We start from the raw sequence: 15,777 nt of genomic DNA, 5'->3' as shown, positions 1-15,777 counted from the left end.
AAAAGGCCAAGGTGGTGAAACACAACCCGTGCATAGCACGGGTGATATGCTAGTACTATATATTAAGCAAATGGGGTTTTTAACCCCAAGCCTTGTGGGAGCTCCAATCTCCCAATCTAAATTTTCTGATTTTTTGATTTAAAAAAAAAATCTTAGCATTTATTAACTTCTCCTAACTCCTAAGTCTTACCCTCATAATAACACTTTAATGCATTAAGAACAAGTATAAAAAAAAATTCTTTGAAATCCAACACATATGAATTCCCTGAAAAATCCAAACACATATGATTATTATCCCTCATAATAACACTTTAATGCATTAAGAACAAGCATAATTTTTTTTTTCAAAAGTTCAACACATATGATTATTATCAAAATATTAAAACTATAATAAATTTATGTAAAAATAATTACTAACTACATTTTTTTACTTAATGTATATTATTTATATTGATTACCTTTTTTAGATTTGTATTTATATAGAAGGAAAAAAAATATCGGTCGAAATAAATTTTTTCTTAATTTAGGCCAAGTTTGGCTAACCTAAAAAAGTACACTTATTTTATCTTTTTATCTTTTTTAGGTCACATCAATCAATATCTCATCTCTACTTTTTTTACACATAATATAAAAAAATCAAAAAATACACTTATTTAGTTATAAAATTAATTAAAGATACGTTATATTTGTTATATTTCTTTTTTTTGTGTAAAACAATATTTAAAAATTATAATATATATATATATATATATATATAATTCACAAGATTGAATGAGAAAAGCTTTTGCCGATACTCTCTCTCTCTCTCCCTCTTTCTCTCTCATTTGCCCAACTCCCAGAAGAGAGGCCCCAGTCAAATTTTATTAACCCCAAGTCCCAAGCATCGCTTTCCTATCTCTCTCTCTCTCTCTCTTCTCCCCACACAACACCAACACCAACTATATCAGCAGGTTATGAGGAGGAGCTCTCTTTCTTTTCTACAGTGCTTCTCCTTTTCACTGCCAAACCAAGCCCCCTGAACTTCAGTTCTGATCCTTTCAAATTTTAGGTACTTTTCTCTCTCTCTCTCTCTCTCTCTCTCTCTCTCTCTCTCTCCCCCCTGCTTTTTCATGTTTCTGTTTATGGGTTTGTGTTTCTTTACCTTCTAGTGTGGCCTTTTGTATCTGGGCGTCTCTCTGATTTTGGATCTGTTCGAGGGTTTTACTGATAATTACGATTCTGTGATCAAGATCTGTTTATTTATTTATTTATTTATTTGTTGCTTTGCTCATCATAAATTACTTTTCGGGTTATTCAAAGGTATTAAGAAGCTGCATTTGTTAAGCAGCTGACCTAATTGACTGTAGCTTTACTTTTTTAACTTTAATTCTTATTTTCTTTCAATTTGTTTTGATTTTATTTCTCTTGGTGGTTTGTTGATTGTTTCTTTGAATTAAAATTTGATCACTGACCCCATGCGGTTCTGTGCTTGAACACTTAGTTTCGGCGAGTATAATTTGTTTTTCTCATTGGGATTTATAGATTCTGTAATTATTTACTTGCAAAAGTTTATATTTTGGTTTATCTTGTCAATAATTTAAGTACTCTGACTGTGTTTTGACTGTATAGCGACCCAAATATTATTCACTGGTTGGGCAGGGCTTCGCTAATTTGTTTGTGTTCCGTCGTCGTGGTTTTGTTGGATTGGACTTGTCTGTGCTATTACGCCTCATTTCCTTTTGTTTTTTTGCTTGATCCTTTGTTTAGATTCACATAATATCATTATCTCTATCTCTTTCTTATGAAGGGGAAGATACTGTCGCAACCTGTCTTGTATCTATCTATACTATATATTAAGTAAAAGGGAGTTTTTAACCCCAAGGTCCGTGGGAGTTTCAATCTCCTAATTCTAATTTTCTAATTTTTTGATTTAAAAAAAAAAAAATCTCAACATTTATTGACTTCTCCCAACCTAACCTCAGCATTTATTGACTTCTCCCAACCCACAATCCCTTTTGACTTCTTTCATAATTATTGCAACACCCTTTTCAATTTCTCCCATATATTATGGTTACACACAAAAATAAAAAGATAAGAATTTAGCTATAGATCTCAAAAAGATATAACATCTAAATTTGAATTATGATTTAATAATATAATTATGTATTTTTTTTTATGTATATCTATCAAAATTTTAAATCACTTAATAGGACAAATTAATCAATTTTCCAAAATTATTGATTTTTAATTTACAAAATAGATTAAAAAAAACTATTGACTAATTTATTTATTTAATAACAAAAATATTTCATAATCTCTCCCTCCTAATCTCTTTCACAAATTTTCAAAAAAAAATATTAAAACTTGCATTCATTTTCTCTTTTCCAAAAAATCAGATAATATTTTCTTTTAAAGTTGTAGATATCTACCTATATTTTATATATTACATTATAACATAATCAAAAAAACTAAAAAACTAAAAAAAAAATCTTTAAAGTTTATCTAAATAAACTTTAAATCAATAAAACTTACCTGTCTATCACATATCTAACTCACATCATAACTTACCTAAATATAAACACTCACAAAGAGAAAAATGCGTTTGTAGTTAGTTCAACAGTTCTTTTTTTTAATGTGATTATAATTAGTTCAATGGTTCTTTTTTTTTTTTTTTTAATGTGATTGTATTATAATTAGTTTAATGGTTCTTTTTTTCATTTATTTATTTTATTATGGGAAAAATGTGATATGATTGTAGTTTGTTCAATGATTCTTTTTTTTAATGTGATTGTATAGTAGTTAGTTCAATGGTTTTTTTTTTCATTTATTTTTTTTATTGTGAGAAAGATGTGATGTGATTGTAGTTTGTTCAATGGTTTTTTTTTTAATGTGATTTAATCATTTTAACGGTTCTTCTTTATAATTAATTTTTTTTATTATGAAAAAAATATGATTGTAGTTAGATAGCATAAAAATATTTGTGATTTGTATGATTGAAGTTATCTCCTTTTTTTATTTGTATTTGGTCTAGCCAAAAAAAAAAAAAATTGTAGTTTGATTTTTTAATATGATTGAAGTTAGATAAATATAAACACTCACAAAGAGAAAAATGTGATTGTAGTTAGTTCAATGGTTATTTTTTTTAAATGTAGATTGGTCAGAAGAATGTCTATACCTTTCAAAAGGTTAAAAAAAAGGGGTAAATTACATTGGCACCCCCCTGAGGTTTATGTTTATTACACTTCTCCCCCTCACCTTTTGGAAATTACATCTCCCCCCTGAGGTTTAAAGTTTCATTGCAGATTCCCCCTCAGCCCTTTCAATTTTTTTAAATACCAATTTACCCTCATTGGGTAAATTACATTGACACCCCTCACATTTTAGAAATTATAATGCCCTCCTTAAGGTTTAAAGTAATATTACCAATTGCCCCTTGGTTAGTATTAGTTGGAAAAAAAATTCATTGAAAAAAAAAATTAATTGGAAAAAAATTAATTGAAAAAAAAAATTTGTTAGTAAAATTTTTAAATTTTTGTTTAAAAACCAACGTGAACTCATTTTTTGAATTTACGTTTTTTCCTCAAGTTTTTATGTATATTTATTCAATTATAGGTTTATATGCTTGAAATGTATGAATTACATATGAAGAATAACTTGCATTGAGTATATATTTGACTTCCTTGATGTGGATTGACATACATATATATATTTTTTTCTTTCTTTCCTCTTTTGCATAGTAACTTGAGGAATTTTGCTGCTTAAGTACTTTAATTTTTTCAAGGACCAAATGTATTTTCCTTAGTTATGGTTCGTTAGTTTGTTCCACTCTTTTGACTTACCCTTCTTTAATTGAAGCAGATTTATTGTTATTTATGGATCAAGTTGGGATAATACTTAAGATTTTTTTTTCTTTAGCAGACGGTATAAAGAGAAAAAGGAAGAAGTGGCAGAGACGGAGGTTGACCCTGAACGAGATCAGCGGATGGTTTTTGCTTATGGACTTTTTATTGCTGTATCAATTACATTTTATGTCTTGGGCAAACCTAAATAAAATCCAAAATTTGAGAATTTTTTAACTGTATTTTTATACAAGAAATTGGAACTTGCCATATTTTATTTAAAAAAGTTCAAAGGGTGCTAAATGAAATTCAATTACTTAGTCTTTACTGTGTTTGAACTTTGAAGATCTATTATTTTATTTTATACAGGTAAATGAAGCTGGCCAAAATGAATCAATTTTCACATTGATTTTAATTTCTATTATCTTTAGCGTACGATTTATAAGATTTTGGTAGGCAATCAAAGCCATCTATTGGAGACCCACTTACTCTGTGCATGCTTGCCTTGCAGCTGCCACCAGAAGTTTCGTGCTTCTTGGGCTACTCACTGTGGGGCTATAACGTAATATGTGATGGTATATTACGTTTGATGGTGAACTAATTATTTGTGTTGAGTATTTTTAATACCGTTGAATTACAGTTCCAAGTCTGAGATGTACGCCTTATAATGGACCGCAATTCAAGTCATTCCAAGAGAGTTGGGTAAGTTCAATTTTTCTTTCCATAGCCAAAAAATTATCTCAATTTAATTTTTTATTATGCTATAACTATTTTAATTCTATCATTAGTGAAGGTTTGTCATCTCGTAATGAGGTCAAAGATAGAAGTCTACACTTCTTTTAACAAGGCTGTTATCAACAAGTGAAGATGACAGAGCAAAAGGCACACTAATCATATTGAAAAAGTCTACATGCTAAATTGACAAGTAATTATGGGCTAACAAAATTGCAGTAAGGCCAAGTCCAATGCTTTGTAAGATAGATGATGACCCCCTGCCCTTCTCTTTCACCCTCCTCCCCCACACAATGTAAACTCGCCAAGTTGTTTTTTTTGGTTTTGGGGATGGGCTTCATGAATTTGCATTGGTTAAAATTTGGTTTCGGTAATGGAGAAATGTTTTAAACATTGCGTAGCTATTAATGGATTTGTATTATTCTAGTGATTTTAAAATATTAAGGGTGAATATTGTGGAAAAAAACTGAAGGACATTTTTTTTTTTTGGTGAAGGATGGTATTTGCTTTGATGTCTCATATTTCATTTATTAGTGGAAGTTGTTTACTTTCCCTAGTGCTTCCACGCATTAATAGATATTTGATCAATAACAATTAGAGAGTGTTTGATTGTACAATTCGAGTTCATTAAATTGTATACTGCTGGTATATTCTATAAGTCATAATGGTCCATTCCATTTATTGCTTGTTGTATCCCCTGCAAGTTAGTGGGTTTGATGGTGTGGTTAATAATATATTCCCCACCCACCTCCAAAAAAGGAAAAAAATATGTTTAGACTGGACAGTATCATTTGTTAATCTTATTATTGTATTAACTTTCACATCTAATCAATGTCCATTTCCCTTCTTAGTACCATCTAGATGCTAATGCAGCTTCTTTGCAGTTATATTGAATTTTTTGATGCAATGCAAGTCCCTATGGCAATAGCACTCTCTAGCCAGCCTCTTCTTGGTTAGCCAGTAATGGTTAAACCATCGGAAGCTGAAAAAAATCTGGCTCAGTCTACTACAGCCACAGCTGGGGCTGTAGGTGGGCTCATAGGCCCCTATTTGGGGGGAGCTAGAAGAGTATGTTCCTTTCTATTGAGGTAAGAAACATCTTCTATTCCTTTCTTATGCTTTTTCTTATACATGGTTGTGTTGCTGCAACATTGTGTCCTTGCTGCCCAGGTGAAGAAACCACACTGGTTGTCTTACCCATGTGCTGCCACTGTCCATGTGACATGACCATAAAGAAAGTATTGGTTTTCCCTCAGCTGATGATTTTTCTTTAGTTTTTCATGTATGAATGTCTAAGTTGATTGGTTTACTTTTTGGGTTGAAAATTTTGCCCTAAATCTGGATGCTTTTAACATAATGCATCTGACCTTTCTCAATGATAAAAGTATTTTTTTTTTTTTCTTTTCTTCTTTTTCTTCTTCTTCTTCTTCTTTTTTTTTTTTTTTTTTAATCTTTTCTGAATCCCAGATTAGGAACAAAAAGCGAACCTTGGAAATTGGTTTGATCGGAGATAGAGTAGGAAAATGCCTGAACTTGTGAATAAGTTCCGAGTTCCATATTTTCCCCCTCTGTGCATAATGATGAATTCAAACATAATTTCATGATGGGGTAACTGTTTATGCTATGGAGATTCACAAGTACATAAAAGAAAATTATCTTATTTTGAAGTAAAATATGGTTTGATTCCATTAGTTCTAAAATTTCATGTTTATGTGCATTGGCAGAACATATTTTGCAAGGCTCTTGGAAATTTGATGGTGTTAGTTAGAATATATATTCCAATAATGTTGTCATACATTACAACACAAGTTCATCATAGAACTTTGGCAACATCACTCTCCTCAAAACAATTTTTGCATCCCAGGGATTGAGTGTTAAAGACCTTGTTGTTCTTTTAGTTGTAGTAATTTGTCTACTTGGATGATTGTTAACTTGTTGTGCTTGCTGGTATGGCTCATTTGAGAGTTGTGTTGTTGTGTGTTTGGGAGACTTACCACTCACTTACGATGGTTGTTTTATGCTTCAAATGGTTTCATATATTTTTTTTACTAACTTGGTAATACAAAGGCAAAGCAGTGAAACATTTCAGATATTGAAATTGAACTTTTATTAGACTTTATACAACTAGGATTAGATTGAGAAGATTTGTCAGTGAGAGTCCTAACTGTTGATTGGCTTTGATTTTGCTGTTTCTGCAATATTAACCTGGTGCTTCTCTTTTATCTTTTTTCTTTTTTGCCCCTTGCAAATAGCGTGAAGATGTAGCTTATAATTCTGACTACGGAACCCCCATCCACACTCATTGATCTTCTTCCTTTCTCCAGTGGTGATGATAACTCAGCTTTAGCACCTGAGCGGTAAGCTATTACACATTAATGGGATGTACCTTGGGAGGGACCAATATAAGTTGTATGAACTTACGACACATTAATGGGATGCACCATTTGTGAATTAGCCTTAAAATTAATTTTTTGTTCTCATAATCTCAAAAAAAGTCTGTTACAGTGATAAATTGTATAATTGATCTAATTGTAAATTGATGAGTTACTAATGTTTTTAATCTTTTGTATAATTGATTAATTACTAAAACTTTTAATTTATTTTTTTTGCAGATTGGATTAGAGGCATTTTTTACGTGCAACAATGATGTAATTTGCTTGAATGTTCATTTTTGTTTGATAAGGATACACATACTTTTTGGAGTTGCACTAGTTATTGTTGGATTTTTTGTGGAATTGAACAAGTTATAACTTTTGGATATTTTGTAGATATTTCACTATTTTATTGTATTAGGATGAAATTATTTGTAATGATGAATGGATATCTTCATTTTGTTAATTCGTAAATATGTTGATAACATGTTAGGTTAAGTTGTGATGGAATTGTTATATTTAACAGGTTTCAACATGAACAGGGTCATATTTGTTGAACTAAAATTTAGATTTTGATAAAAATAGGTATATAATGTGGAAAAAAATATTATGGAATTATTGACAAAATTTTTCATCCCTAAAGAAGGTTTTTTTTTCTCTTATTTAGCTTAGGTGGATGATTAATTTTGTCATGAATTCTTTATTTCGTCGCTAAATGAATTTGTCATGACAAAAAATATTGTCACATTTTGTCACTATTATCCTCAATGTGTGACGAATTTTTTTTGACATTATTTCATTATTTTTAATGATGAATTTATTTTTGTCTCTATTGGTAGCTTCTTTGACAAAAAATTTTCGTCTTCGTTTATATTAAACGTGACAAAATTATTTTGTCTCCATTTCTTATTTTTATGACAAAATACTTTTGTCTCTAATTTCTCTTTAAATGACAAAATATTTTGTCGCTAATTACTTCCAAGTATGTTCCCAACAGAATGTATTGGAGACAAAAAAATTCGTCACAAATTTATCATTTTTAATGATGAATTTGTTTTTGTCTCTATTGGTAGCTTCTTTGACAAAATTTTTTGTCTTTGTTTATATTAAACGTGACAAAATTATTTCATCTCTATTTTTTATATTTATGACAAAATACTTCTGTCTCTAATTTCTTCCTTTAATGACAAAATATTTTGTCGCTAATTACTTACAAGTATGTTCCCAACAGAGTGTATTGGAGACAAAAAAATTCGTCACAAATTTTTCATTTTTAATGATGAATTTGTTTTTGTCTCTATTGGTAGCTTCTTTGACAAAAAATTTTCGTCTTCATTTATATTAAACGTGACAAAATTATTTCGTCTCTATTTCTTATATTTATGACGAAATACTTTTGTCTCTAATTTCTCCTTTAATGACAAAATATTTTGTCGCTAATTACTTACAAGTATGTTCCCAACAAAGTGTATTGGAGACAAAAAAATTCGTCATAAATTTATCATTTTCAATGACGAATTTTTTTTTTCGTCTCTAAGACCCTTTAGCGACGACCCTTTGGCGACAAAACGGGTGACGAAAAATGTTCGTCGTAATTACTTTGGGTGACGAAATATATACATTTTAGGACAAATTTGTTTCGTCTTTAAATCCCAAATTTGTTGTAGTGAAATCTGCCACTGTGCAGGAGAATCCGTATAGGTGTTCGAGTGTTCGAACCGTAATGCATGAGAAATGGTAAGTAAACGCCGTATTTACATATCTGCCACTGTGCAGGATAATCCGTATAGGTGTTCGAGTGTTCGAACCGTAATGCGTGAGAAATGGTTAGTAAACGTCGTATTTACATCTCTGCCACTGTGCAGGGGAATCCATATAGGTGTCCGAGTGTTCGAACCGTAATGCATGAGAAATGGTAAGTAAACATCGTATTTACATATCTGCCACTGTGCAGGAGAATCCGTATAGGTGTTCGAGTGTCCGAACCATAATGCGTCAGAAATGGTATGTAAATGATATATTTACATATCTGCCACTGTGTAGGAGAATCCGTGTAGGTGTTCGAATGTTCCAACCGTAATGCATGCGAAATGGTAAGTAAACGCCGTATTTACATATCTGCCACTGTGCAGGAGAATCCGTATAGGTGTTCGAGTGTTCGAACCGTAATGCCTGAGAAATAGTAAGTAAACGTCGTATTTACATATCTGCCACTGTGCAGGAGAATCCGTATAGGTGTTCCGGTGTTCGAACCGTAATGCGTCAGAAATGGTAAGGAAACGATGTATTTACATATCTGCCACTGTGCAGGAGAATCGGTACAAGTGTTCAAGTGTTCGAACCATAATGCATGAGAAATAGTAAGTAAACGTTGTGTTTACATATCTGCCACTGTGCAGGAGAATCCGTATAGGTATTCGAGTGTTCGAACCGTAATGCATGAGAAGTGGTAAGTAAACGCCGTATTTACATATCTGCCACTGTGCAGGAGAATCCGTATAGGTGTTCGAGTGTTCGAACCGTAATGCGTGAGAATTTGTAAGTGAACGCCGTATTTACATATCTGCCACTGTGCTGGGGAATCCGCATAGGTGTTCGAGTATTCGAACCGTAATGCATGAGAACTGGTAAATAAATGCCGTATTTACATATCTGCCACAGTGCAGGAGAATCCGTATAGGTGTTCGAGTGTTCGAACCATAATGCATGAGAAATAGTAAGTAAACGTTGTATTTACATATCTGCCACTGTGCAGGAGAATCCGTATAGGTGTTCGAGTGTTCGAACCGTAATGCATGAGAAATGGTAAGTAAACGCCGTATTTACATATCTGCCACTGTGCAGGAGAATCCGTATAGGTGTTCGAGTGTTCGAACCGTAATGCGTGAGAAATGGTAAGTAAACGTTGTATTTACATATCTGCCACTGTGCAGGAGAATCCGTATAGGTGTCCGAGTGTTCGAACCGTATTGCATGAGAAATGGTAAGTAAACATCGTATTTACATATCTGCCGCAGTGCAGGAGAATCCGTATAGATGTTCGAGTGTCCGAACCCTAATGCGTCAGAAATGGTATGTAAATGATGTATTTACATATCTGCCACTGTGTAGGAGAATCCGTGTAGGTGTTCGAGTGTTCGAACCGTAATGCATGCGAAATGGTAAGTAAACGCCGTATTTACATATCTGCCACTGTGCAGGAGAATCCGTATAGGTGTTCCAGTGTTCGAACCGTAATGCGTCAGAAATGGTAAGGAAACGATGTATTTACATATCTGCCACTGTGCAGGAGAATCCGTATAGGTGTTCGAGTGTTCGAACCGTAATGCCTGAGAAATAGTAAGTAAACGTCGTATTTACATATCTGCCACTGTGCAGGAGAATCCGTATAGGTGTTCCGGTGTTCGAACCGTAATGCGTCAGAAATGGTAAGGAAACGATGTATTTACATATCTGCCACTGTGCAGGAGAATCCGCACATGTGTTCAAGTGTTCGAACCATAATGCATGAGAAATAGTAAGTAAACGTTGTGTTTACATATCTGCCACTGTGCAGGAGAATCCGTATAGGTGTTCGAGTGTTCGAACCGTAATGCATGAGAAGTGGTAAGTAAACGCCGTATTTACATATCTGCCACTGTGCAGGAGAATCCGTATAGGTGTTCGAGTGTTCGAACCGTAATGCGTGAGAAATTGTAAGTGAACGCCGTATTTACATATCTGCCACTGTGCTGGGGAATCCGCATAGGTGTTCGAGTATTCGAACCGTAATGCATGAGAACTGGTAAATAAATGCCGTATTTACATATCTGCCACAGTGCCGGAGAATCCGTATAGGTGTTCGAGTGTTCGAACCATAATGCATGAGAAATAGTAAGTAAACGCGGTATTTACATATCTGCCACTGTGCAGGAGAATCCGTATAGGTGTTCGAGTGTTCGAACCGTAATGCGTGAGAAATGGCAAGTAAACGTTGTATTTACATATCTGCCACTGTGCAGGAGAATCCGTATAGGTGTCCGAGTGTTCGAACCGTAATGCATGAGAAATGGTAAGTAAACATCGTATTTACATATCTGCCACAGTGCAGGAGAATCCGTATAGATGTTCGAGTGTCCGAACCCTAATGCGTCAGAAATGGTATGTAAATGATGTATTTACATATCTGCCACTGTGTAGGAGAATCCGTGTAGGTGTTCGAGTGTTCGAACCGTAATGCATGCGAAATGGTAAGTAAACGCCGTATTTACATATCTGCCACTGTGCAGGAGAATCCGTATAGGTGTTCCAGTGTTCGAACCGTAATGCGTCAGAAATGGTAAGGAAACGATGTATTTACATATCTGCCACTGTGCAGGAGAATCCGTACAGGTGTTCGAGTGTTCGAACCGTAATGCGTGAGAAATGGTAAGTAAACGTTGTATTTACATATCTGCCACTGTGCAGGAGAATCCGTATAGGTGTCCGAGTGTTCGAACCGTATTGCAGGAGAAATGGTAAGTAAACATCGTATTTACATATCTGCCGCAGTGCAGGAGAATCCGTATAGATGTTCGAGTGTCCGAACCCTAATGCGTCAGAAATGGTATGTAAATGATGTATTTACATATCTGCCACTGTGTAGGAGAATCCGTGTAGGTGTTCGAGTGTTCGAACCGTAATGCATGCGAAATGGTAAGTAAACGCCGTATTTACATATCTGCCACTGTGCAGGAGAATCCGTATAGGTGTTCCAGTGTTCGAACCGTAATGCGTCAGAAATGGTAAGGAAACGATGTATTTACATATCTGCCACTGTGCAGGAGAATCCGTATAGGTGTTCGAGTGTTCGAACCGTAATGCCTGAGAAATAGTAAGTAAACGTCGTATTTACATATCTGCCACTGTGCAGGAGAATCCGTATAGGTGTTCCGGTGTTCGAACCGTAATGCGTCAGAAATGGTAAGGAAACGATGTATTTACATATCTGCCACTGTGCAGGAGAATCCGCACATGTGTTCAAGTGTTCGAACCATAATGCATGAGAAATAGTAAGTAAACGTTGTGTTTACATATCTGCCACTATGCAGGAGAATCCGTATAGGTGTTCTAGTGTTCGAACCGTAATGCATGAGAAGTGGTAAGTAAACGCCGTATTTACATATCTGCCACTGTGCAGGAGAATCCGTATAGGTGTTCGAGTGTTCGAACCGTAATGCGTGAGAAATTGTAAGTGAACGCCGTATTTACATATCTGCCACTGTGCTGGGGAATCCGCATAGGTGTTCGAGTATTCGAACCGTAATGCATGAGAACTGGTAAATAAATGCCGTATTTACATATCTGCCACAGTGCCGGAGAATCCGTATAGGTGTTCGAGTGTTCGAACCATAATGCATGAGAAATAGTAAGTAAACGCGGTATTTACATATCTGCCACTGTGCAGGAGAATCCGTATAGGTGTTCGAGTGTTCGAACCGTAATGCGTGAGAAATGGCAAGTAAACGTTGTATTTACATATCTGCCACTGTGCAGGAGAATCCGTATAGGTGTCCGAGTGTTCGAACCGTAATGCATGAGAAATGGTAAGTAAACATCGTATTTACATATCTGCCACAGTGCAGGAGAATCCGTATAGATGTTCGAGTGTCCGAACCCTAATGCGTCAGAAATGGTATGTAAATGATGTATTTACATATCTGCCACTGTGTAGGAGAATCCGTGTAGGTGTTCGAGTGTACGAACCGTAATGCATGCGAAATGGTAAGTAAACGCCGTATTTACATATCTGCCACTGTGCAGGAGAATCCGTATAGGTGTTCCAGTGTTCGAACCGTAATGCGTCAGAAATGGTAAGGAAACGATGTATTTACATATCTGCCACTGTGCAGGAGAATCCGTACAGGTGTTCGAGTGTTCGAACCATAATGCATGAGAAATAGTAAGTAAACGTTGTATTTACAAATCTGCCATTGTGCAGGAGAATCCGTATAGGTGTTCGAGTGTTCGAACCGTAATGCATGAGAAATGGTAAGTAAACGCCGTATTTGCATATCTGCCACTGTGCAGGAGAATCCGTATAGGTGTTCGAGTGTTCGAACCGTAATGCGTGAGAAATGGTTAGTAAACGTCGTATTTACATCTCTGCCACTGTGCAGGGGAATCCATATAGGTGTCCGTGTGTTCGAACCGTAATGCATGAGAAATGGTAAGTAAACATCGTATTTACATATCTGCCACTGTGCAGGAGAATCCGTATAGGTGTTCGAGTGTCCGAACCCTAATGCGTCAGAAATGGTATGTAAATGATATATTTACATATCTGCCACTGTGTAGGAGAATCCGTGTAGGTGTTCGAATGTTCGAACCGTAATGCATGCGAAATGGTAAGTAAACGCCGTATTTACATATCTGCCACTGTGCAGGGGAATCCGTATAGGTGTTCGAGTGTTCGAACCGTAATGCCTGAGAAATAGTAAGTAAACGTCGTATTTACATATCTGCCACTGTGCAGGAGAATCCGTATCGGTGTTCCGGTGTTCGAACCGTAATGCGTCAGAAATGGTAAGGAAACGATGTATTTACATATCTGCCACTGTGCAGGAGAATCCGTACAAGTGTTCAAGTGTTCGAACCATAATGCATGAGAAATAGTAAGTAAACGTTGTGTTTACATATCTGCCACTGTGCAGGAGAATCCGTATAGGTGTTCGAGTGTTCGAACCGTAATGCATGAGAAGTGGTAAGTAAACGCCGTATTTACATATCTGCCACTGTGCAGGAGAATCTGTATAGGTGTTCGAGTGTTCGAACCGTAATGCGTGAGAAATTGTAAGTGAACGCCGTATTTACATATCTGCCACTGTGCAGGGGAATCCGCATAGGTGTTCGAGTATTCGAACCGTAATGCATGAGAACTGGTAAATAAATGCCGTATTTACATATCTGCCACAGTGCAGGAGAATCCGTATAGGTGTTCGAGTGTTCGAACCATAATGCATGAGAAATAGTAAGTAAACGTTGTATTTACATATCTGCCACTGTGCAGGAGAATCCGTATAGGTGTTCGAGTGTTCGAACCGTAATGCATGAGAAATGGTAAGTAAACGCCATATTTACATATCTGCCACTGTGCAGGAGAATCCGTATAGGTGTTCGAGTGTTCGAACCGTAATGCGTGAGAAATGGAAAGTAAACGTTGTATTTACATATCTGCCACTGTGCAGGAGAATCCGTATAGGTGTCCGAGTGTTCGAACCGTAATGCTTGAGAAATGGTAAGTAAACATCGTATTTACATATCTGCCACAGTGCAGGAGAATCCGTATAGATGTTCGAGTGTCCGAACCCTAATGCGTCAGAAATGGTATGTAAATGATGTATTTACATATCTGCCACTGTGTAGGAGAATCCGTGTAGGTGTTCGAGTGTTCGAACCGTAATGCATGCGAAATGGTAAGTAAACGCCGTGTTTACATATCTGCCACTGTGCAGGAGAATCCTTATAGGTGTTCCAGTGTTCGAACCGTAATGCGTCAGAAATGGTAAGGAAACGATGTATTTACATATCTGCCACTGTGCAGGAGAATCCGTACAGGTGTTCGAGTGTTCGAACCATAATGCATGAGAAATAGTAAGTAAACGTTGTATTTACAAATCTGCCACTGTGCAGGAGAATCCGTATAGGTGTTCGAGTGTTCGAACCGTAATGCATGAGAAATGGTAAGTAAACGCCGTATTTACATATCTGCCACTGTGCAGGAGAATCCGTATAGGTGTTCGAGTGTTCGAACCGTAATGCGTGAGAAATGGTTAGTAAACGTCGTATTTACATCTCTGCCACTGTGCAGGGAAATCCATATAGGTGTCCGAGTGTTCAAACCGTAATGCATGAGAAATGGTAAGTAAACATCGTATTTACATATCTGCCACTGTGCAGGAGAATCCGTATAGGTGTTCGAGTGTCCGAACCCTAATGCGTCAGAAATGGTATGTAAATGATATATTTACATATCTGCCACTGTGTAGGAGAATCCGTGTAGGTGTTCGAATGTTCGAACCGTAATGCATGCGAAATGGTAAGTAAACGCCGTATTTACATATCTGCCACTGTGCAGGAGAATCCGTATAGGTGTTTGAGTGTTCGAACCGTAATGCCTGAGAAATAGTAAGTAAACGTCGTATTTACATATCTGCCACTGTGCAGGAGAATCCGTATAGGTGTTCCGGTGTTCGAACCGTAATGCGTCAGAAATGGTAAGGAAACGATGTATTTACATATCTGCCACTGTGCAGGAGAATCCGTACAAGTGTTCAAGTGTTCGAACCATAATGCATGAGAAATAGTAAGTAAACGTTGTGTTTACATATCTGCCACTGCGCAGGAGAATCCGTGTAGGTGTTCGAATGTTCGAACCGTAATGCATGCGAAATGGTAAGTAAACGCCGTATTTACATATCTGCCACTGTGCAGGAGAATCCGTATAGGTGTTCGAGTGTTCGAACCGTAATGCCTGAGAAATAGTAAGTAAACGTCGTATTTACATATCTGCCACTGTGCAGGAGAATCCGTATCGGTGTTCCGGTGTTCGAACCGTAATGCGTCAGAAATGGTAAGGAAACGATGTATTTACATATCTGCCACTGTGCAGGAGAATCCGTACAAGTGTTCAAGTGTTCGAACCATAATGCATGAGAAATAGTAAGTAAACGTTGTGTTTACATATCTGCCACTGTGCAGGAGAATCCGTATAGGTGTTCGAGTGTTCGAACCGTAATGCATGAGAAGTGGTAAGTAAACGCCGTATTTACATATCTGCCACTGTGCAGGAGAATCCGTATAGGTGTTCAAGTGTTCGAACCGTAATGCGTGAGAAA

General features: G+C 36.0%; 1 long non-coding RNA gene across 3 annotated transcripts; it reads left to right on the top strand.

Annotated features, from left to right (window-relative positions):
• Positions 1–768: 768 nt before the first annotated feature.
• LOC114272021 (uncharacterized) lies at positions 769–7,388 on the top strand. Of its 3 annotated transcripts, XR_014340700.1 has the most exons (6): positions 769–1,048; positions 3,898–4,520; positions 5,435–5,638; positions 5,721–5,788; positions 6,803–6,907; positions 7,163–7,388. It is a non-coding gene; the product is annotated as an uncharacterized LOC114272021 (long non-coding RNA). The 3 variants fall into 3 exon arrangements; XR_014340699.1 differs by lacking the exon at positions 5,721–5,788 and having other exon boundaries at positions 773–1,048; positions 3,895–4,520; XR_014340698.1 differs by lacking the exon at positions 5,721–5,788 and having other exon boundaries at positions 774–1,048.
• The last annotated feature ends 8,389 nt before the right edge of the window (positions 7,389–15,777 follow it).

Source organism: Camellia sinensis, chromosome 9 (assembly GCF_055761805.1).
Source record: "Camellia sinensis isolate YWXY chromosome 9, ASM5576180v1, whole genome shotgun sequence".
NCBI lineage: Eukaryota > Viridiplantae > Streptophyta > Magnoliopsida > Ericales > Theaceae > Camellia > Camellia sinensis.
This window is presented reverse-complemented; position numbering and strand designations above follow the sequence as displayed.